This window comes from Sciurus vulgaris (genome assembly GCF_902686455.1).
Source record: "Sciurus vulgaris genome assembly, chromosome: 4".
Classification (NCBI taxonomy): domain Eukaryota; kingdom Metazoa; phylum Chordata; class Mammalia; order Rodentia; family Sciuridae; genus Sciurus; species Sciurus vulgaris.
In genome coordinates, this window is record NC_136464.1 from 139,671,983 (window position 1) to 139,698,200 (window position 26,218).

Sequence of the window (26,218 nt, forward strand, 5' to 3'; positions counted from 1 at the left end):
GCGTTAGTCCCACAAAATTAGTTATCAACAAATTTAAGAAGACTGAATAATATTAACTATCCTTTCTAAACACTGTTATAAAACTAGAAATAAGTAAGAGAGATTGTTTTTGAAAAATACTAGAAATTAAACATGGTCCTACACAATCAGTGGAAAGAAGAACTCAAAAGGAGATGAAAAAAAAAAAAAAAAAAAAAAACTTGAAGCAGTAAAAACAGACACACGATATGCCAAAACTTCTGTGTTGTAGTAAAAGCAATTCTAAGAATAAAGTTAATAGCATAAATACCTAGATTAGGAGGGAAAATAGATTTCAAATGAAGAATCTAACATTAAAACTCATGGAAGTAGAAAAAGAACAACTAAAACTGAAAGATAATAGAAGAAATCATAAAGATTACAGCAAAAAATAGAAATAGAAAGTAAAAGAAAAATATAAATGTAACTAGGGTTGATGTTTTCAAAAAATAAATTGATAAATCTTCAGTTATATCAAACAGAGACCTCAAATAAATAAAATTATAAACAAAAGGCACCACAAATGATACCACAGAATTATAAAAAATCAAAAAAAGCTACTATGAATAATTATGTAATAACAAATTAAATAACCTAAGAAAAAATGAATAAATTCCTAGAAATCTACAACCTACCAGGACTGAGTCATGAAAAAATAGGAAATCATAACAAATCAATAATGGGTAAAGAAATAAATTCATAATCCAAAACTTGCCAACAAAGAAAAGCCCAGTACCTGATGGCTTAAATGACAAATATTTCAACATGTAAAGAAATTTTAAATTGATTAAATCCATATTATATACATGTATCAATGTCTTAATGAATCCCACTATTATGTATAATTATAATGCACCAATAAATTTTTTTAAAAAAAGAATTAATATCAAGTATTCTCTAGAACTTCCAAAAAAATTGAAGAACAGGAGTCCTTCCAAACTAATTTCACAAAGCCAGCATAACTCTGATAACAAGTCAGACAAGACATTACAAGAAAAGAAAATTACAGGCCAATATCCCTGATGAAAATAAGTACAAAAATCCTCAATAAAATACTTAGCTAGTTTAGTTTGCTACTCAGTTCAACAGCACATTAAAATAACTACACGATGTAATCAAGAGGAATTTATCCCTGGGATGTAAGGATGTTCCAAAACACACAAATCAATAAATGTGATACAACATATTAGTAGAATGAAGGATAAAGTCATAGAACCAGTCTCAATAGATGCTGAAAAAAAAGTGGAAAAAAGCTAACATTTTTTCAAGGAAAACTCTCAAAAACTAGGTATGGAACCCATATATTCCATAATAAAGACCACATACGACAAGCCTACATCTATCATACTCAAGGGCAAAACCTAGGACTTCAGGACAAACAGGAATTCTCCTAGACAGGTCAACTAGGAAATAAAAAGAAAGAAAAGCAAAAGTCTCCAAATCTAAATGGAAGAAGATTGTCTCTGTTTCTAGATGACATTATCTAATACTTAGAAACCCCTAAGATTTTACACACACACACATACACCAAATTGTTGGAACCAATAAACAAATTCACTAAGTTGCAGGATACAAATCAACAGTAAAAACAGCATTTCCATATACTGATATTAAATTATATGAAAATAATCCCGTTCTCATTTATAATAGCATCAAAAAAATGGTAAGGATGAATTTCATTTATTTATTATATATGGCAAAGAGTGCCATATTAGTCTGCAATTTGTTCTTTTTTAAATTTTATTTTATTTATTCTAATTAGCTATACATGACAGCAGAATGCATTTTGATTCACTATACACTAAAGGCACACAATTATTCATTACTCTGGTTGTTCATAATGTAGAGTCATACCATTCATGCCATCATACAAGTACCTAGGGTAATGATATCAATCTCATTGCACCCATCTTTTCCACTCCCCTGTCCCCCTCCCTCCCCTCACTCTCCTCTGCCCAATCCAAATTTCCTCCATACATCCCCCAGCCCATTATGGATCAACACCCACATATCAGAAAAAAACATTTGGTCTTGGTTTTTTTGGGATTGGATTATTTTCTTAGCATGATATTCTCCAGCTCCATCCATTTACCTGCAAATGCCATCATTTAATTCTTCTTCAAGGTTACGTAATATTCCATTGTGTAAATATACCACAATTTCTTTGTGTAATAGTCCATGGTGTTATATATACCATAGTTTCTTTATCCAACCAAGTTAGGTTAGTTCCGTAGCTTAAACTATTGTGAATTGAGCTGCTATAAACATTGATGTGGTTGCATAACTATAGTATGCTAATTTAAGTCCTTTGATATAGGCCAGGAGTTGGGATAGCTGGGTCAAATGGTGGGTCCATTCCAGTTTTCTTAAGGAATCTCCATACTGTTATTCCAGAGTGGGCTGCACCAATTTGCAATCACACCAGCAATGTAAGAGTCTACCCTTTTTCCCCAACATCCTTGTCAACACTTATTGTGCTTATATTCTTGATCACTGCCATTCTGATTGAGAGTGAGATGATATCTTAGGAGTAGTTTTGATTGGTGAGAATGAATTTAAATGAGGAGGTAAAAGATTCAATCCCTGAAAAACTATAAAGCCATTGAAGAAAGAAATGAAGGAGACATGCACCAAAAGGGAAAAGAATATACTATGTTTCACGGATTAAAAGAACATTAATACTGTTTAAAATGTCCATAGTACCCAAAGAGATCTATAAATTCAATGTAATCCCTAACAAAATTCCAGTGACATTTTTCATAGGAGAAAACACAATCCTGAAAATTCATACAGATAACAAAAGAAGCTACAGAGCAAAAGCAATCTTGAGCAAAAAACAAAACTGAAGGCATCATACTAGCTAATTTCAAAATACACAACAAAGCTGTAGTCACCAAAACAACATGATAATGGCATAAAAAGAGATAACTAGACCAAGGAATGAATTGAGACCCCAGAACAACTCTCCATATATGGCAAAACTGATCTTCAGTAACATTGAACATATAATGGAGAATTGATATTCTTCTTTATAAATGGTGCTGGGAAAATTGTACATGCAGATGTAAAAGAAAGATACTAGATTCTTATCTCATATCACAAATAAAAATCAAACTCAAAATGGATTAAAGACATTAATGTAAAGACCCTGAAACTATAAATTACTTGAACAAGACACTGAAGCAAAAGCTTCTATGCATTGGTCTGTACAACAATGTTTTTTTAAACACAACATCAAAAGCAAAGGAAACAAAAATAAAAACAGATAAGTGAAAATGCAATCAAACCAAAAATTTCTGCCAGCAATGGAACAATTAATAGAGTCAACAGAAAATCTACACAAGAGAAGAAAGTATTTGCAAACCACATATCTGAAATTTACAAAAAACCCAAACCAAAGCAAGAAAACAAAAACCCAACCTTTTAAAAGGAAAAAAAAATAATGTGCAAAGGAAATGGATACTTCTTAAAAGAAAACACACAAAAATGGACAACAAGTATATTAAATGGTCAATATCACTAATCATTAGGGAAATGCAAATGAAAGCCACAATGAAATATTATCTCACATCTGTTAGAAATGATGACTATCCAAAGGTCAAAAGACAACAAGTGTTGGTGAACATGTGGATAGAAAGAAACCCTTGTATATTGTTTTGGGGAATGTAACAGTACAGTTATTATGGAAAATAGAATAGGTTTCTCATAAAATAAAAACAAAATTACCACATGATCCAGTAATTCCACCTCGAGATATATATGCCAAAAGAATGAAATCAGCAACTCAGAGATACCTATATTCCCATATTCACTGCAGCAATATTCCTAATAGTCAAGATGTGTAATCAAAGTGTCCATCAAGAGATGAATAAAATATTCATATATATGTATGTGACAGCATCTCAAAATTTTAAAAATATAATATTCATATATATGCACATATACTATATATATACACACACACACACACACAAACTCACATAGACACAGAATATTAATTTAGTCATAACAAAGAAGGATATCTGTTGTATATTATATGGATGAACCCAGAAGACATTATGCTAAATGCAATTAAACAGGCACAGAAACACAGATACTATGTATCTCCCTTATAAGTTGAAGCTAAAAAAATCAAGAGTGGACTTGGTGGTTGTCAAGGACTAAGGTATAGGGAATGGGGGAAGTGTTGGTACAAGGGTACAAAGTTTCAGTTAGGTAGAATGAAAGCATTCTGGAGAGCTAATATACAGCATGCTAGTTAAAAAAACAAAACAAAACTGTACCGTGTACTTGAAAATTGTTAAGAGAGTAGATTTTAAACATTTCTACGCCAAAAAAAAAACTATGTGAGTTGATGGATATGCTAATTTGATTGTGGTAATCAATTCACAATATATATTAAAATATGATATGCACATGATAAATATGTCATTTTTATTTATCAATTCATCTCAAAGCTGGAGAAAAAAAACACAAATATAAAATATAAAAATAAGCTGGGCATGTAGTGCACGCCTATAATCCCAGCTGGTTGGAAAGAAGGCTGAGGTAGGAGAGTCGCAAGTAAAAACCTAGCCTCAGCAACTTAGTGAGGCCCTAAGCAACTCAGGGTGACCCTGTCTCTAATAAAAAATAAAAAAGGGCTGAGGATGTGGTTCAGTGGTTAAGTGCTTCTGGGTTCAATCCCTAGTACCAAATTAATTAATTAATTACTTAAAACAAAAAGTAAAAATTACTATCCACATAAACAAACATATTAAAAAGTAATTTAGGAGGTTTGAAGTTGATGGAGTAGAGAATAGCTGCATTCAAGTTGTGCAATGGCTTGTAACTAAACCAGTGGATGTACAGCTTCTCAGCAAGGTGGATAAAAGAGGAGTGCACTAAAATTCTATACTGGACATTCAAAGTGGCTTAGAAATTCAGAAATTTGGATATAATTAACAAAAAAGAAGGAATACAATGGTGCGTAACCAGTGAATAAAGTGGCAATCCACCTCAGACAGGAGGAAGAACACAGATTTGATATAGAAAAACCTGAGCTCAAAAAAGCTGCCCAACTTAGCTGATTAGAGAATGCACTGCGTGCTTATATCAACTGGCCACAGGAGAGGTGAGGCAACAGCCATCTTGCGGTGGTCTTCCTCCAGCAACAGCTACCAGAGACAGGAGATGAAAGTAAGCTGTATCACAATATCCCAGTAGGCACCACCTGGGGTGGGGGAATGGGGGAATGGGTGAATTCACTGAGAAACTAAGCCTGAGAAGACTGTGTTCATGAGGAGCAGTGAGTGGATGATCAGCCCCCCTGACTGGAATTCTTGCTGGACCTGCATCAGAGACTGGTGGACTGTCAAACCCTCGAGTGTGGTTAATTGAATCTCTCCATAGCAGAGGTCACCAATACCCAGCAGAGGTCAGCCCCACCTGATGAAACACCCCTCAGAGAACACTGCATAAGCTTTATCCTCGGAGTGCACCATTATGGTCTGAATGAACAAAACTCCCAACTGACAGTACTTCCTAATCCATCCCACCCTCAAACTGGCAAGAGGGAAGCTGAATCATATCAAACAGCTTTAGTCACAGCCACTCCAACTGGCAGCTCAGAGAGCAACACAAAAACAGGAAAGGGTTAACAACCACCACCCCTTGCTCTATTAAGTACTCAAGAAGAAGTCTTCTGGACATAGTGACCACCCAGTGTGGTCAATTATTTTGACCACCTCAGTGACAATGGTTCACTTCATTCTTCATGAAGAGTTTTTTGTGGTTTTTTTTGTTTGTTTTTTCCTTTCCTCTGTGTGTATGTGTGCGTGTGTGTGAATTCTTAATGTGCTGATTTGTTCAGGGACATATGTACATACATTTAGTTTCTTTTTCTCTCGTTTGTAGCACTTTTTAATGAAGTTATTTCTTCCTTGCATTCTCTTTTGAGGGATGGGGTTTTTTGGATTTTAAGTTTTGGTTTGGTTTTGTATTATTTCATTTGTTTATTTCTCCTTGTTTCTATTTCTCTTCTCCTGCTATGGACAAATTCCATTGCTCCCTCTCCTATTCTCCCAATGCTTTACTTCTAAATTCTCCCCAAATTCCATATAAACATCACCTACTGTATACCTTCTACATTCTGTTCACTTTTTGAAATTGTAAACCTTTTTCTGACTTCCTAATACATTTTCTTTTCCCCTAATAAACTATATGTATAATACCATTTTTCAGAACTAATTGGCTTACATAACTCCTACCCCCACTATTAATGCTGATGCAGTGATTACTATTGTGGATGATTCTCTTCACACCTGCTGCTTACTTTAAAGTCAGATCTAGTTTATGGTTGTTTGTTTTGGCTGCTGACGATTGTTGAACCCACCATTCCTTTTTTTCAGTAATGATTAAAGTTGAAAATGTCCTAGTAGGGAACTGAGGATCTACTTTAAATCCTCTAATGTATTGTTTGCAATGGCCACTACTATTATATATTTCCACTCTATTCTGCAAGGTGCTGGGAACCTACAGGACAGTAAAGGTTCATAGTTAGACACTCTCCTGCTCCACACATAAATTCATGACACCCAATATCAGCTATACTTTAATACAAAGAATAAAAGAAAACAAAAAATCAAAACTAAGATTAGACTATGTAATTCCCACTCCATTCAAGGGGTGGAGTGATCATTGATATATTAGACAAACATAGTAGGACACTTGCTATCTACTTCCTTGATCCAGTTCACAGTATTTTTATTGGTACTGTTTGTTAAATGCTCCACTATTCCTATGTAGATAACAAAACGGTACTGTAATTGTCCAAGTAGACACAAACATTTAACATAAAGGTTGTATATGTTATTGCTAACATTATGGCCACTTCCTGGCTCCCACCTCCTTCTAAGGGGCTGGAAAGAGACGAACACTTCAAGATCACAGAGTAGAGATCACAGCATAGTGAATCTCATTCCCACACAATTTACTCCATCTGAGCCCTGACGTTACTCTAACTCAGAGAAGTAAGGTGACAAAAGCCTCAAACCAACAACAAGGACCAAGGAGGAACAATCAGAAAGGCTCCACTCCCTGGTATCTACTCATATATCGAAAACAGAGAAAAGTCCCAGAACAAATAAGATAATTACACCAAAAAGCAGAAAGAGAGAGGGGAATCCACCTCAATGGATTAGTAAGTCCAAGGCCTATGAAAACATGAGGAAATAAGACAAACAAATCTCCCCCCAATCCACAATTTCCCAATGAAAGATCCTACTGATAAGTGAGGTAGATGAAGCCCAGAGAAAGATTACAAAAAGCTAATTAGTAAAATGTTCAATAACTAAAAGAAGATCGAAGGAAGGAATTAAGACAACAATTACAGAAGATGAAAGAAGACTTTAATGAAGAAAAGAAATAGTGAAAAGAAAACAAGCAGAACTCCTAGAAATGAAAGACAAGATCAATCCAATTAAAAATTCACTTGAAGGTATCACTAACAGAATAGAATACACAGAAAATAGGACCTCACCCCTTGAAAACAGAACTTCGGGCCTTGTAGACAGGGCACATGATTTTGCAAACACAGAATGGACTAAAGGGAAAAAACTTCTAGAACATGACTAGAATATATAAGAACTCTGGGACAACATTAAAAGACCAAACCCAAGAATCATTTGGATAGAAGAGAACATGGAGATACAAGCTAAAGGAATGAAGAACATTTCAATGTGGTAGTTACAGACAACATTTCCCACATCAGGAATGAGATAAACACCCACATACCAGAGGCTTACAGGATCCCAAATAGATCTACACAAATGAGATGCTCAGCAAGACATATCATAATCAAAATGTCTAATTAGAAAATAAGAATATTAAAAGCCAAAAGAGAGAAACTCAGCTCACATTTAGCAGCAAATCAATAAGGAGCACTTCTGATTCTCAGTTCACACCCTAAAATCAAAGAGGGCCTGGAATGAGATACTCCAAGCCCTAAAAGAAAACACCAGCTAGCCAAGGTTACTATACTCAGCAAAGCTCAGTTTCAAATTCAAGGGGGATATGAAAACTTTCCAGTACTAAAATAAACTAAAAGAATTCATGAGCATCAAGCCAGTACAACAAAGAATACTCAAAGATAAACTGCACACAGAGAAACTAAAAAACAATTCCCAGAGCTTCCAAATAGAGGAAGTTCAATAGAAGAGTAACCCACTAAATGAGAATCAGGACAGGATAAAATATAGCAAAAAAGTCAAAATGGCAGGAAACCACAAATATATATATATATTTAGTACATATATATATATATTAGTACATATATATATATGTACTAAAACTGAATGTTAATGGTCTCAACTCCCATTAAAAGACACAGCATAGCAGAATGAATCCAACTGTATGCTGCTTACAAGAGACTTACGTTATAGGCAAAGACATCAACAGGATGTAGGTAAAAGGATGGAAAAATATATTCTATAACATATGGACCACTGAAACTGAGAAATCAGAAGTGATCCTTATTGATTTGCTGCTAAATGTGAGCTGATGTTTCTCTCTTTTGGCTTTTAATATTCTTATTTTCTAGTTAGACATTTCATTATGATATGTCTTGCTGAGCATCTCATTTTCATACTTAATGAGCAAATTTTAAGCAAAAATTAATCTGAAGCAACAAAGAAAGCACTACATTGCAACAAAATAAATATAACAATAATAAACATTATGCCCCAAAATGTCACATATTCAATTACATTAAAAAGCAAAAAAGTACTCTATGATATTAAATTCCACATAGACCCCAACAAAATAATACTGGCTGATTTTTCAATGCACCTTCTCACCAATACACAGGTCATCAAAACATAAAATCAATAAAGATATCTTCACCTAAATAACACTATTAATCAAATTGACCTAATGGACATCTACAAAATATTCCACCCCCAAAATAGCTGAATTTACCTTCTTCTCAGCAGTTCATGGAACTTTTTCAAAAATAGATCATATTCTAGGTCACAAAGCAATCATAGCAAATACAAAACTAAAAATTCTATATACCCTACATCCTATCAGATTATAATGGAATGAAACTAGAACTCAACAGGAAGAAAAATTTAAAAAACCATATAAACACATGGAGATTGAACAACACTCTCCTAAGAGAGGACTGGATCAAGAAGAAATAAGAATAGAAAACAAGAAATTTTTAGGAATGAACTAGAACAGAGACACAACATATCAAAATCTCGGTAGCAGTATGAAATCTGAAAATTTATAAATTTTTTCTTTTTTATAAAAGACTAAAATGTATAGCACTAAGGGCCTACATTAAGAAATTAAAACTTATAGCACTGAGATACCAAATAAAAAACCTTGTAGTCTACCTCAAGGCCTTAGAAAAAAGAACAAACTAACTCTAAAACCAGTAGGAGATAGGAATAATTAGATCAGAGCTGAATCAATGATATTGAGAATAAGAAAACAATATACAGGATGAATGCAATGGAGTTAATTCTTTGAAAAGGTAAATAAGATTGACAAACCCTCAGCTAAACTAACAAAATCAAAGAGTAGAAGACCTAAATCAATAAGATCAGAGAGGAAAAAGGAATATAACCACAGAAGCCTGCTGAAATCCAAAGGATTATCAGAAACCATTTTGAAAAATTATACTCCAATAAACTGGAAAATCGAGAAGACCTGGACAAATTTCTAAACACATAAGAGCTGCACAAATTTAATCAGGAAGATATAGAAACTAAACAGACCAATATCAAGTAATGAAATTGAAACAATAATTAAAAGCCCTCCAAAAGAAGAAAAGTCAGGATCAGATGGTTCTCAGCTGAGTTCTACCAGACCCTTAGAAGAACTAACACAAGTCTTTCTCAAATCATTTCATGAAACTGAAAGGAAGGGAACGCTCCCAAATAGATTCTACAAAGCTAGTATAACCCTGATACCAAAACCAGACAAGGACATCTCAGGAAAGAAAGACTAATATCACTGATGAACATAGGTGCAAAAATCCTTAATAAAATATTAGCAAACCACATTCACAAAAAAACATCAAAAAGATCATACACCCAAGTTCAGTTAGGTGTCAGCCCAGAAATGCACGTTTGGTTCAACATACTCAAATGAATAAATGTAATTCACCATTTAAACAGAATTAAGGATGAGAATCACACAATCATCTTGAAAGATGCAGAAGAAGCCTTTGATAAAATCCAGCCCCCATTCATATTAACAATGCTGGAGAAGCTAGGAATCAAAGGAACTTACTCAAAATTGTAAAGGCCATTATGACAATCCCCAAAACAACACCATATTAATGGAGAAAAACTGAAAGTATTTCCTCCAAAATCAGGAACAAGACAAGGCTGTCCACTCTTACCACTCTTAGGCAATATAGTACTCTCAATCATCAGAACTATCAGGCAAGAAAAAGGAAATCAAAGGAATCCAAATAGGAAAAGAAGTCAAACTATCTCTATTTGCCAACAATGATTCTACATCTAGAAGGACCCAAAAAACTCCACCAGAAGACTTCTAGGAGCTTATAAATGAGTTGACAACATAGCAAGATACAAAATCAACACTCATAAAAAAAAAGTAGCTTTCCCATACTCCCAACAGATTCACATGAGGAAGAAATCAGGAAAACCATCCCATTCACAATACCTCAAAAAATTAAATACTTGGGAATTAATCTAACCAAAGAGGTAAAAGAACTCTATGAGGACAATTATAGAATGCTGACAGAAGAAATTGAAAAAGACGTTAGCAAATGGAAAGACAACCCTGTTCTTGGACAAGCAGGATCAATACTGTCAAAATGGTCATACTACCAAAAGAAATATACAGATTTCAATGCAATCCCCATCAAAATACCAATGACATTCTTCACAGAATTAGAAAAAGACAATTCTAAAATTCATTTGGAAGAATAAGAGAACGAGAATATGCAAAGCAATACTAAGCAAGAAAAGCAAAACAAGGGGTATCAAATACCTAGTCTGAAATTATACTACAGAAGTGTAGTAAGAAACAGCACTGTATTGGCATCAAAATAACACATGAAGACCAATGAACTAGAAGACACAGAGACAAATCCACGTAACTACAGTCATCTGATATTTGACAAAGGTGTCAAAAATATATTTTACAAAAAGCACAGTCTTTTTAGTAAATGGTGCCAGGAAAACTAGATACCTATTAGTAGAAAAATGAAACTAGAACCCTACCTCTCACCCTGCACAAAACTCAAATCAAGAAATAAAACCATGAATCAAGTAAATGGGATGCCTTCAAACTAAAAAGTTTCTGCACAGCAAAGGAACGATTAAGACTGTGAAGAGAATGGGAGAAAATCTGGGATACCTACTTCTCCAATAGGGCATTACTATCCAAATATACAATAACTCAAAATATTAACACCAAAACGGAATAACCCAATCAATAAATGGGCAAAAGAACTAAAACAGAAACTTCCCAAAGGAGGAACACAAATGGCCAACAAATACGTGAAAAAATGTTCAACATCTCTAGCAATTAGAGAAATGCAAATCAAAACTAAAGTAAGATTTCATTTCACTCCAATAAGAATGGCAATTATCAAGAATACAAACAGAATAAATGCTGGTGAGGTTATGGGGTAAAAGGTACATTTATATATTGTTGGTGGACTAGAGACTGTAACAATTTCTGGCTCAGGAGCCACATGGGCAAGGGAAAGGGTTCCTGTCAGAGTGATGGGCTGGCTACAAAATAAAAGCTATGATGTTTATATATCAGAAAATAAGACAAAAGGCAAGAATATCTTAAAAGCAAGAGTGTGGTCAGTTGAGCCATCCAGAAGGGTCTGGCTCTAACAAAGGAAGGAGCCCTTGCTTGCTTTATTTATAGTGGTACAGATCAAAAGGTATCCACAAAGCTTATTCAAGAAAAAAAAAAAAAAAAAAAAAAAACAGGATAGGGGTGGGAGTAAGCAGTTCCTTTTGGCTCTACTTGGGTCACACCCATCTCCAGTGCTTGTGTCTGAACCTTGAGGGGTGAGGTAGAACAGGTTACCACTTGACTCAGGTGTTAGGAGGCAGTGGATATCCGACAATGAGTTCCTGAGACCAGGTTTTCCTGTCTAACTTCCCACGGTTTTCACACCATTCATGGATGACTTCCCACATACAAACACTCTGGAAAGCAGTATGGAGATTCCTCAACAAACTAAGGATGGAACTACCATATGATCCAGCTATCGTACTCCTTAGTATTTTCCCAAATATCTAAAATAGGCAAATTACACGCAATATAGCTGCCTCAATGTTACAGCAGCACAATTCACAAGAGTCAAATTATGGAATCAACCCAGATGGCTGCCAACAGATGAATGGATTAAGAACTTGTGGTACATATATACAATGGAGATCTACCTCAGATATAAAAAAAGAATGAAATTACAGCATTGCTAGTAAATGAATGGAAATGGAGAGTATCATGCTAAATAAGTGAAATAAGACATCTTACTACAAGGATAACAAAGGGGATTGAAGGGAATAGGAGGGAGGACAGGAATAGGAAAGACGTGGAATGAATGTGACATACATTTTCCTATGTACATATATGAAAATACCTAAGTTAATCTCACTATAGTGTACATCCACAAGAAAGGGTCCTAATAGAAGAAGATATAATCTATGCTTGCATAATTTTATCAAAATGGATTCTAATGTCATGTATAACTAAAAAGAACCAATTACAAAAAAAAAAAGAAATCAAAGGTCAAATATTTTCTCTCATATGCAGAAGCTAGAGTAAAATAAAGAAAACGGGAGGATAGAATAGGATACCATAAAATAAAGGAAGATCAGTATTGTAGGGGAATCAGAGAGAGTGGAAGGATGGGTAAGGGGAGGCAATATAGAATGAATGCTTTAAAAATCATTTATGCACATATATAATATACGACAGGGAACTTATGCATAGGTAGAAAGAACCAATCATACAAATTAATATATGAGCAAAGGGAGTCTAGTAAAGTAGAGAAAGTAGAATCGGAGAGGGGGAGAGAGGACAGGATGGTAAAAGGGGAAGGAAAAGGGGGCCATGAACTGAAATCGAATTCCATGCATGTATGAGTTTTGAAAGGATTGAACTGAATTACTACGTGTAATTACTAAGTTAGTTTAAAAAGCTCTAATAAACGGGCTGGGGTTGGGGCTCGGTGACAGACCAGTTGGACTAGCACATGTGAGGCACTGGGTTCAATCCTTAGCACCACATAAAAATAAACAAATAAAATATAGACATGCTGTCCATCTAACAACTACAAAAAAAATTTTTTAAAGCTTCTAATAAAATTAAATAAATAAATAGGTAAATCACAACATTCAATAACATGAATTATTGAATTAACTTGCAAAATCAAATTTAAAAGATGAAACAATATAGAATTATTTATATAAAAATTAGGGGAAAGTACAAGCACAATAAACATGTTCTTCACTCCCATAATGAGAATGTAAAACAGGTTAGTTATACATAAAAACTGGAAGAGAATATTTAAAAATGAAGCCGGGTGTTGCATTATAGTGTTGTTATTAAGAGTGATTTATTTTTCTTTCAAATTCCCTTCTGCTGTTATCATGATATTTATAAATAACTTTTAAAAGGCACAGAGACAAAAAAAATTAATTCTGCCATGAAAAAAACTCTAATTAATTGAATATGCAGTCCGAAAGGGAAGAAAAATGGAAGATTACCTTTCCTACCCTAATGAATACAATGAATAAATTGCAATGACATTCATAAAAAAAATAAATACATAAAGTGATTTAAAGCCCCTAGAATCCTGAAGAAGCTATTTCCAACCTAGTGTAGTAGTGCACATAATCCCAATGACTAGGGAGGCTAAGGCAGGAGGATCACAAGTTCAAAGCCAGCCTCAGCAATTTACCAAGACCCTATCTCAAAATTTTAAAACTCAGGATAGAGATGTGGCTAAGTGGTTAAAAGTTTCTGGGTTCAATCCCCAATACCCCAAAAGAAAAAAAAAAGTTTTAGAAGTGTTCTATATACATTAGCCAGGTGTGGGGGCACACAGACTTGGGAGACTGAGCTAAGTGGATCACAAATTCTTAGACTACTCTCAGCGATTTAGTAAGACGATGTCTCAAATTTTTTTAAAAATAAAATAAAAAGGATCAGGGACATAGCTCATTGATGAAACATCCCTGATTCAATTCCCAGTATTCCCCACCCCCCGCAGAAAAAAAGGGTTCAATAGTAAATATCAAAAGAATTGAATATCAAATTGGAATTTTTTTACAAAGCAAATATAAAACTTGCTGAATTATAAACAAATTTATGCAAGTTTCTTCAAAATTAACTTTTATAAAGTTCTATCAAAATTAAGTTTCAAGATACATTTTTCATTTTTAGAATATATAATATCTACAAGTTTAAAAGAGTACAAAGTTAAATCACCAAATATTCTGCCCTTTCAATGCATAACTCTGTGCTATGTCCTTCCACATACAGTCTAAGTAGTTCTACCAGAGAGCTTAAAATAAAATGTGCAATTATACTCACCTTTTGATATTATCTGTCAACATGAGAGCGCAGGATGTTTTACAAAGTTTCAGTAATAAAATAATATACTCATGAGATGGATTATATCATTCGAAAATAATCTTTAATTTATGGAAATTCCATTAATCGTCTATTCTGTTCTTTTATTTTCTAAAAGCGAGCAAATATAAAAACAGACCGTACTGAAGAACAAACTGTGATGCAACAAGAATGGTAGCATTCAAAAGCAAATCAAGCTAACTTGAAGGAAAGTATTCCAAATCAAAACAGATGGCACTGCAAGGGCCTCAACCCAGTTATCTCCTACCTCACAGTAAGGCTCTCTGCTCTTAATTTTTTTTTTTTAAGACATATAATCTAGCGGACAAGAAAATGTCTTGAAAATTAATAAGCTATGACCTGTTGTGTAAGCTGTGACCTTCATCTACAGCTTAATCATTCCGACCCTTCATTTTGAAAGTCAGGAAATTCCATTGTACGGGCCTATTTTTAAGTAATTAGTGAGTTAACTACTAGTAAAAACTTTGATCACTTCAAAAAATGATTACTAAATTATCACAAAACTATTTTTGAAAAACACAAGAAAAAGAAAACTATAATTTGAGGAATGAAATGAATCTCTCTCAGTGTAGGGCCATCTGCCTTATCCTATAAGAATTTGTTAGTTCTCAGAAGTCAGGAATTGGTGATATTGTCAAAATGGCCATGTTACCAAAAGCACTATAAAGACGTAATTCCTATTAAAATTCTAATGATGATCTTCATAGAAATAGAAAAAGCAGTCATGAAAGTAATTTGGAAAAACAAGAGGCCGAGAATAGCCAAAGAAATATTTATCGAGAAAAGTGAAGCAGGAGGAATCACAATACCAGAACTTAAATTATACTACAGAGCAACAGGAACAAAAAAGGTATGGTTTTGGAACAAAAATAGATATGAAGATCAATGGTACAGAATAGAAGACACAGAGAAACCCACATAAACACGGTTATCTCATACTAGACAAAGGGGCCATAAACATAGAGAAAAGACAGACTCTTCAATAAATGCTGCTTGGAAAATTGGAAATCCACATGTAACAAAATGAAATTAGACCTCTATCTCTCACCCTGCACAAAAATCAACTCAAAAGTGGATCAAGGCCCTAGGCATTAGACCACAGATCTTACACCTAATAGGTTAAAAAGTAGGCTGAAATCTGTATTATGTGAACTTAGTAACTAACTTCCTTAACAAGACTCCTAAAGCTCAAGAAGTAAAATAAAGAATCAAGAAATGGGATGGTATCCAACTAAAAAGCTTCCTCATAGTAAGGAAACAATCAAGAACGTGAAGAGAGAGTCTTCAGAACTTACACCTCAGAGCACTAATTTCCAGGATATATAAAGAACTCAAAAAAACACGAAACAACCAGATAACCCAATCAATAAATGGGCAAAGGAACTGAACAGACACTTCAAAGAAGAAATATATCAAGCAACGAATTCATGAAAAAATGTTCAACATCTCTAGCAATTAGACAAATGCAAATTAAAACTACACTGAAATTTCATCTCACTACAGTTAGAATGGCAAAGATCAAGAATACAAGTAACAAATTTTGGTGAGGATGTAGGGGGAAAAAGGTACAACCTCATACATTGCTGGTTGGAATGCAAATTGGTGCAAATACCCTGGAAGGCAGTACGGAGATTTCTTAGAAAATCTGGAATAAAACCACTATTTGATCCAGTTATCCCACTCCTCAGCATATACACAAAGGATTTAAAATCAACATACCAATACCATGCTGTTTTTGTTACTATTGCTTTGTAGTATAGTATGTTTTTGTTACTATTGCTTTGTAGTATCTGGAAGAATAAGAAACCCAGAATAGCTAAAGCGATCCTTAGCAGGAAGAATGAAACAGAGGGTATCACAATACCAGAACTTCAACTATGCTACAAAGCAATAGTAACAAAAACAGCATGGTATTGGCACCAAAATAGACAGGTAGATCAATGGTAAAGAATAGAGGACACAGACACAAAGCCAAATAAATACAATTTTCTAATACTAGACAAAGGTGCCAAAAATATGCAATGGAGAAAAGATAGCTTCTTCAACAAATGGTGCTGAGAAAATTGGAAAACCATATGCAACAGAATGAAACTAAACCCCTATCTCTTACCCTGCACAAAACTCAACTCACAATGGATCAAGGACCTTGAAATCAGACCAGAGACCCTGCATCTTATAGAAGAAAAAGTAGGCCCAAATCTTCACCTTGTTGGCTTAGGATCAGACTTCCTTAACAGGACTCCCATAGCACAAGAAATAAAAGCAAGAATCAATAACTGGGATAGATTCAAACTAAAAAGCTTTCTCTCAGCAAAGGAAACTATCAGCAATGCGAAGAGAGAGCCTACAGAGTGGGAGAATATCTTTGCCTCTCATACTTCAGATAGAGCACTAATTTCCAGAATCTATAAAGAACTCAAAAAACTCTACACCAAGAATACAAATAACCCAATCAACAAATGGGCTAAGGAAATGAATAGACACTTCACAGAAAAAGATCTACAAGCAATCAACAGATACATGAAAAAATGTTCAACATCTTTAGTAATAAGAGAAATGCAAATCAAAACTACCCTAAGATTCCATCTCACCCCAATTAGAATGGTGATTATCAAGAACACAAGTAACAATAGGTGTTGGCGAGGATGTGGGGAAAAAGGTACACTCATACATTGCTGGTGGGACTGCAGATTAGTGCAGCCACTCTAGGAAAGCAGTGTGGAGATTCCTTAGAAAACTTGGAATGGACCTACCATTTGACCCAGCTATCCCACTCCTTGGCCTATACCCAAAGGACTTAAAATTAGCACAGTACAGAGATACAGCCACATCAATGTTCATAGTGGCTCAATTCACAATAGCCAGACTATGGAACCAACCTAGATGCCCTTCAATTGATGAATGGATAAAGAAACTGTGGTATATATATATACAATGGAATATTACTCAGCTATAAAGAATATAAAATTATGGCATTTGCAGGCAAATGGATGAAATTGGAGAATATCATGTTAAGTGAGATAAGCCAATCTCAAAAATCCAAAAGAGGAATGATCTCACTGATAAGCGGATGATGACACTTAATGGGGGTGGGAGTGGGAAAAGAATGGAGGAAGGAGGGACTGTATAGAGGGAAAAGAGAGGTGGGAGGGGTGGGGGGGAAGGAAAAAATAATGGAATGAATCAAACATCATTACTCTATGTAAATTTATGAATATGCAAATGGTATGCTGTTACTCCATGTACAAACAGAAACAACATGTATCCCATTTGTTTACAATAAAAATGAATTAAAAATAAAATAAAATTAAAAAAAAGCTTGGGAAAAAAAATCAGCATACCATGTGACATGGCCACATGAATGTTTATAGCAGCACAATAGTCAAACTATAGAGTCATCCTAGGTACCCTTTAACAGATGAATGGATAAAGGAAATATGATATATATACAAAATGGAATATTACTCATTCATAAAGAAGAATAAAATTATGGCATTTGCCAATAAATGGATGGAACTAGAGACTACTATGTTAAGTGAAATTAGCCAATCCCAAAAAACTAAAAGCTGAATGTTCTCTCTAATATGTAGATGCTGGCTCACAATAGGCAGGGGGTGAGAGAGGAAGATGGAGGTTCACCAGATTGGACAGATCAATTTCAGGGAAGGGAGTGGGGATGGGAATGGGAAATACAGTAGAATGAAGCAGAATTCACTTTCCTATGTTCGTGTATGAATATGTGACCAGTATAACTCCACAACTACAAAAATGGAAAGTTATACTCCATGTATGATATGTCAAAATACATTCTACTGTCATGTATAACTTAAAAGAATTTAAAAATTTTTAAAAAGAAGTTGGGAATTGATCAAAACAATTCCACTGCTTTTGTACATTACAGAATGTTGTAAATGGAGAAGTTACTAGATATTTTTGATGAGAAAGCTGATAATAATGCTTGAATAATCATATCTATCTACTTCATAAATATAAAAGTACATGTTCTACTTAAAATACTTAAGATTTACCAAGTCTCTAGGATAGCATATATTCAACAGAGTAACTACTTCACACTAAACACTATGCTGTGGTCTAGCCCAATGGTTCTCTATTCTGTTAGAGCCAATATCCTCATTTTATAAACAATATTTTGTAATACTTGCTTTATAACTTTTATCACCTCAGAAAAAAATCCATACAAATATAATGGATTTTTCTACACACATAATTCCAAATAAAAATTCAAGATAATGCCTAAACTTTAGTACAGGGAAAATAACTTGTTAAGAAATATTTTAACAAATATATGGGCATAACTAAACCAATAAACAGAATAATGATGAAGTCAAATGCTCATAGCTAAATGCAGAACTGCAATGAATATGAAAACTATATAGACTGATACAGGTGTCCTGTATTTGTAACTCAAATACTATCTCAGTGATGTGATCTTCCAAAATGGTCAATATAGTAGGCAGATTAATATTGTTCCCCACCCACACTGATGTCCATGTCCCAATCTCCAGAGCCTGTGAATATGTTATCTTACATTGCAAAAGGAATTTTGCAGATGTGATTAAATTAAGAATCTTAAAACAGGGAAGACTATCCTTATAACCCAGGTGGACCCAATCTTATAGAATATGAGTCTTTAAATTGGAGGACTTTTTCCTGCTGTGAGTAGAAAGATGACAGATTGAGGATTCAATGCTCCCTTTCTAGTTCTAAAATGCAGACAGTTTAAGAGAAACAACTGGAGAGGGATCAGTCTAGAAGCTTGGTAAAGATAGAAGGAATTCTTCCATAACCTGGGTGTAAAGAAAGACTTTCTAACCATGACTTAAAATCCAGATGCAATGAAAAAAAGAATTCAATCTAACTACAAACATCTTTTTAATTTTACAATGCAAAAAACAATAATCATAAAGTCAAAGGGCAAGTGACAACATATATCAGAGAGAAGAGACAATATATATGCATCATATATGCAACATATATCAGAGAGAAGAAACAAATGTCCCTAAAACATTATGAACTCAAAAATTAAAGGAAAAAAGATGAAAAACAGTAGAAAAAATGGGCAAAAGATATAATAATAGCCCTTAAAATATGAGATCCTATTTTTTGAATTACATCTCCATACAGCTCTCATATAAAAAGTAAAAACACAGAAAAAGATGTTCAACTTTCCACCAAGAAAATGAAAAACTATTCTGCGATAACATTTCTAACTATCAGATTGACAAACGTTAAAAATATTTACAGCCTACTCTATTGGCTGAGATGAGAATGTAAAAATGGCATAATGCATATAGAGAAAAATTTGACAAAATCTGACAAAACTAAGCATACTTATTAACCCAGCAATCCTACTTCAAGGAATTTATCCTGAATATATGCTTCTAACAACATGAAAGTACAAACACACAAGATTATTTGTTGCAATTTAATATGAAATTAGAAAGTACTGGAAACAACACAATATTTCCTATATAAAATGTCCTCTGGTTTGTTCATATGATGGAAAAATATGTAGCTATCAAAAACAAATGAGAAAGATCTCTATGAAAAGGAAAAAACAATTGCCCTTGGTTTACAATTATATTACAAAATGGTTAGAGACCAGAGCATTTGAAAACTTCACATTTTAATTAGCCATCTATTAGGTGTCCATGAAGTGAACAAAGAGTTAACTGAACAGCACATGTTACTGCTCTTACTTGCACAGGTGAAGGTCCTGGAGGGGATAAGAAAAAGAGCACCGTGTGTTAAACAACAGAATTTCAATTTTAACTTGCAAACGATGAAAAGTGATTAAAAAGTATAAAGCAAGTGGAAAATTAGAAAGAACAAAAATCAGAATAAATTGGGAGAAACAAAAACACTGACATAAACACAAATAAAAATGTAATAAAGTCCTTGGCCACTAAAAGCAGCAGACTACCATCTTTGGAAAAAATAAAGAATTGGAGCTGCACATTAGATAGGAAGAAGGAAAAAGGATTTGGTTTCGGTTTAGCTGTAAGAAGAAAAACTTAGCAAAGGAGTCAAAGATGACCCTAAGATTTCGGCATGTTTTAGACCATGATTATTTACATTATAAGTCCCATAAGCTTATTTACTCTTAAAATTTTGATTGGATTTGACTTAGCTTTTAATCCAACTAGCATTAAGGAGATTTCAGAACCAGTGTATTTATGATGGTCTCGAAAGAAATCTGAAAATACGCCCTTTTCTGGTTGTGAAGGAAAAGAATAATAACTTGTATTTCTTCATAACTATGAAATCACTGGCTTCAACACTAAAAAAAGAATAATCAGTTAAAAGAATCTGACCTAACACTTAAGTCAATGATTTAAGATTTTATAGCCTATTATAAAACTTATTTTACATGCTGCCACAAATTTGTGTTAAAGCTCTGTTTTCTTTTTGCTTCATATGAAATCCAGTTCTAAAAATAGTCAAGTCTAAAAATAAAGAAAAACCCACAGATTAAGTGTAGCTTTATGCATGTACAAATAACAAGGAAGTCTCCACATCTTCTAGGAAAACAGATGGTGGATCACTTGTTCCCACTAAATTCTCTACATTAGGTTAAACCTCTGGAATGCTTTCATTAATATGGACTATATTATTATTAAAACCAAATTCATTCTTTAGTTCTATTAATTCCACCGTCCCAAAGAGATTAAATGAGCTTTACCAAAATATGTAAGTTCAACAAAAATGTCTTATACTTGATCTCAGAATATAAACACCAATTGATTGTTCAATTCACAAAATCTGCAAATGTCCATTCAGGGCCTAAAATATGCTTTGATTCATTCATGGAAAGAAGCAATATATAGAGAGGAAAAAATAAATTCAATTCCAAACTGTGTTACGGTTATTATATTTCTCTATTCCATTCCAAACTTTATATTTTCAGAAATTATTTTTCTCTGGACATTTTTTCTGAAGATTAATGAACACAAAAGCAAAGCAGAAAAAGTGAATTGTTCAGAATATATGATAAGTTTCCTTATCTCTCTACTGGTTTTCCAATTCTTATAAGACATCTACAAAGTCAACAGGGTATTGCAAAGGACAGGCAAAATATTTTTCGGGGCGGGGCGGGGGAAGGTTTACCAGGGATTGAACTCAGGGGCACTCAGCCCCCCAGTACTATTTTCTATTTTATTTAGAGACAGGGTCTCACTGAGTTGCTTAAAGTCTAGCTTTTGCTGAGGCTGGCTTCGAACTCGTGATCCTTCTGCCTCAGCCTTCAGAGTTGCTAGGATTTCTGGTATGTACCAGGCCTGCCTATCTAGGCAAAATATTCTTATGGGAAACTTATGTGCCTTTCAATTATCATCACCCATGTTTTCTAGAGACAGAAGACTGATAAGATATATGACTAAGTGACCTTATTTTGTGACGAAAATCGAAAGAAACCGAGCTGTGTGGAGTCCAGAAGTGTATCAGGAAATAGAATAGCCTGCCATCAACTTTAATGGTTTGCATCTTCCCTACCGGTGATCATCCATCCATCAACAGACTGAATAGGAGAGCAAAATCCTTAAAATAATAACTTTGTGCACTCATTGTCATTCTTAAAAAAGTAGGTAAGAAATCTGTTGTTCAGATTCTGAAAACTAATTCTTTCAAAAAAATCTTCAATGGAAGGATACATTTAGTGGGTTTTTTTTGTTTGTTTTGTTTTGTTTTTTTAGTGTAGTTAAGAGATTCTGAATGAGTAGACACACCTCACATAATTTTTACCTTGGATCTTTTTTTTTTTTCCCTTGGTAGTACTGGGATTAAACCCAGAACCTTGAGCATGCTAGGAAAATACTCTACCACTGAACCACATTCTCAATCCCTTGATCTCTCTTTTTTTTTTTTTTTCAATACAGCAGGGTGAGGTAAACATAAATTTCACAACTCAAGCATATAGTACAAAAATCACCATAAACTGATTATAGAATCCCAGCACAGGAGAAGTACTGTTTGAAAAAAACTGATACCTATATATACCTATAGAGAGCATTTCCAGCTTTCATTAAAATGGGAGTTTTATTTTAATGTGAAGAAAATATTCCTGTTCATAAATTTATAACAATACTAAGTTAGAATGGAGTCAAAGAGAAAAGAAGTATTTTCCTCAGAATGCAAGGCACCTAAAGATAAATTAGATTCCAGGACTTAAAATCTTAACTTGTTTTGCAAAAATATATCGACGATCAAAGTTTTTCTCCTTGATGTTTGGCAGAAAATGTTTGGCAGAAAAACATTTTTACTGGAAATCAGAAGGCTGAACAGGGAATAGGTTGGTGAGAAGACAAAGTGCCATCCTCAGATTATTTCTGACATGAGCTATGAAGGGTATAGAAAGTATAGAGCATACTAAGATAACCACCTATTTATGATCTCTGCCAACAAGGAAGAGATTACATAAGGCAGGGTATTAATGGTGGCATTCTCCATACATTTATTAAGAGACATATTCCCTCAAATATCCTTAATTCCCATTTTAAATAATCTGGGAGACCTAGAATCAATTTATAAAAGCTCATTTCAAAATATATTTTGGGGGATCCTAAGATTCACCACCTGCTACAGTATGTAAAAATATTTTTTCTTTTTCCTACTCTTTACCCTTCAATACATAGTTAAATCTCTTTGCTTTAATTAGTATTCTTGATTTCATCAGTTTCACATATGCTTCTTCATAGACATCATCTTTGAAGATCATAGAATTTATTAATAAATATTTGAAACTTTTTATTAAGTTCTTCAATCACTTGGTTGTTTTAATGACCATTACCTTCTTTATCATATCTTCTCTACTTGTATTTCTTAAAATATGCTAATGAAAGCCATATAAAATAGTAGAGGTATGGATTCACCATTGCTATATAAGAGGGTGCTTTCTCTTTTGTTTCTCAACTGTTTTCAATGCAAGCCAAAATCCTAAATGGTACTCTGATGCTCTGAATGGTTTAAATTAAGCAAGGAAAGAAAAAACATAATTTTAGGGGAGAATTCTTATGTGTACCTTTGTAACAGATTCTTCCACTTGTAGCCCCCCAAACTTACTAGTACTATGTAACTACAATTCCATCTAAACTCTGGTCAGTTCAGTGAGTAGGCACAAACTACCTTAAAGCAGCATGGCAGTAATCTTCTCAATAGAATTATTGAAATAGGAGCAGCTAACAAAATTTTCTGATTTGATGCCACAAAAACTAACTGGTTTCAATACCATTTTTCAGAAATAACATTTTTAACATACATATGTTTAATGTTAGAAACAATTCAAAAGTCTAACTAAAGCATAACCTAAAAACAGAAAAGGTAGCCTAAAATGTAAATAAATAGTATCATATTCACTTTCAAAACTATTTAAGGAATAAAAATAAAAACTCTGCTTTAAGTAAGAAGCTACCACAATCAGCAAAAGATTGACTTACAGCATCAAGAAATTAGCAGATAAAAATATGTTAGGAGAGATCATTACAAAAAAATACATAGTGGAAAACTTACTCTGTAAGAATACCAGCTGTAGGCTTGCTTTTTTCCATACTATGTGCAACTTGTACATCCACCAAAATGATGCATTCAAAAATACTCTGGAATAAATGTAACAAAGGAGACAAAAGACTTACACATTGAAACTGTAAAACTTTGCTGAAAGATATGAAAGAAAATAAAAATAAATGAAAGAAAACCATATTCACTGATTGGAAGACTATGCTATTTAAATGACAATATTATCCAGAGAGATTAATAGAGTTGAATATAACTTCTTTCAAAATATCAATGACATTTATTTTTACAGAAATGAATAAAAACCCTCTCATAAAATTCATTTGGAAACTCAAGTGAGCTTGAATGGTCAAAACAATCTGGAAAGAAATAACATAAGTAGAGGTCTGATACCTTCTGATTTCAAAACTTAACTATAAAACTACAGTAATCAAAACAGTGTGGTGGGCTAGGGATGTAGCTCAGTTGGTAGAGTGTTTGCCTTGCAAGTACAAGGCCCTGGGCTCAAATCCCTGGCACCTTAAAAAAAAAAAAAAAAAAAAAGTGTGGTATTGGCATAGGATAGACACAATGGAATAGAAAGCCTGGAAATAAAATCTTGGATTTATACTCAATTATTCTTAACAAGAGTGCCAGGAATTCCCATGGGAAAACAACAGACTTTATTTACAACATTGGCACTAGAAAAACTGGATATCCACATAACAAAAGATTAAAGGTGGACACTGAATTTATACACTATACAAAATTAAATCAAATGGATCAGAGATCTAAATGTACTACTGAAACAGTAAAACTGTTAGAAGAGAATATAAGTGGAAATTTGGGCCATTGAACTGAACTTACTGAAAATAACACCTAAAAACATAGGCATCAAAAGAAAAATGACAAATTGAACTTCAATAAAATTTTAAAATTCTGTGAATCAAAGGACACTTTCAACAGGATGAAAAGACAACCTGCAGAATGAGAAAAAATATTTGCAAATCATATATTTGAGAATGAATTCTATTTCAGAATGTATAAAGAATTCCTCAGCTTAACATCAAAAAATCAGCCAACTAAAATGTGGGCAAGGAACTTGAATAGGCATCTCTCCAAAGTATACAAACAGCCAATATATACATATAAAAAGATGCTGCTCAACATGGTTAGACCCAGGGCAATGCGAATCAAAACCACAATGTGTTGCCACTTCACACCCACTAAGATGACTATTATAAAACAAAAACAAAAGCAGAAACTAAGTGTTGATGAGGATGTGGCAGTATTAAAACCCTTGTGCATTGCTGATTAAAGGTAAAAATGGTACACATGCTGTGGAAAACCACTTATTGGCTCCTAAAAAAGTTAAGCAGAATTACTATATGATCCAGTAACCTAAAGGAGTTGAAAGCAGGGATTCAAACATATTTTTGTGCCTTCTTTATAATAGAAGTATTCATAATAGCCCAAAGACAGAAAAAAAGCAAATGTTTTATCAAAATGTTTATCATCTCTTGATAACAAAAAGTTGTAGACACATCCAACAAATATTATTCAGTCATAAAAAGATCAGAATTCTTATACATGGTATAACATGGAGAAATGTTGAAACTATGCACATAAAATGGACCAGAAGGATGAAAATCTTATGATTCTACTTATATGAGGTACGTAAAATAAGCAAATTTATAGAAACAGAAAAATAGAGGCTACCGGGTCTTGGGGAGGTGTAGGGTATTGGGAGTTATTGTTTATTGGGTATAAAGTTTCTGTTTGGGATGATAAAAAAGTTATAGAAAGAGAAAGTGGCAATGATTACAGGACATCGTCAATGTATTTAATGCTGGTGAATTGTACATATATAAAAATGAATAAAATGGCAAATTTTATGGTATATATATATATATTTTATAACAATAAAAATTATAATAATCTACTCAGTGAATACCTACGTTTTTCCCACAGCAGCCCAAACTAACTTTGTTTAGTTCCAAATAACCAGTATATGTACTTCATATGTGTGTGCATGCACATAAAATCAATC

The 26,218-nt window shown here is 33.6% G+C and overlaps 1 protein-coding gene across 2 annotated transcripts in view; it reads right to left on the bottom strand.

Moving 5' to 3' along the window:
* The window catches only part of VWA8 (von Willebrand factor A domain containing 8), a 718,869-nt gene that overhangs the window by 593,289 nt on the left and 99,362 nt on the right, over nucleotides 1-26,218 (bottom strand). The gene's annotated exons all lie outside the window — the stretch shown is intronic.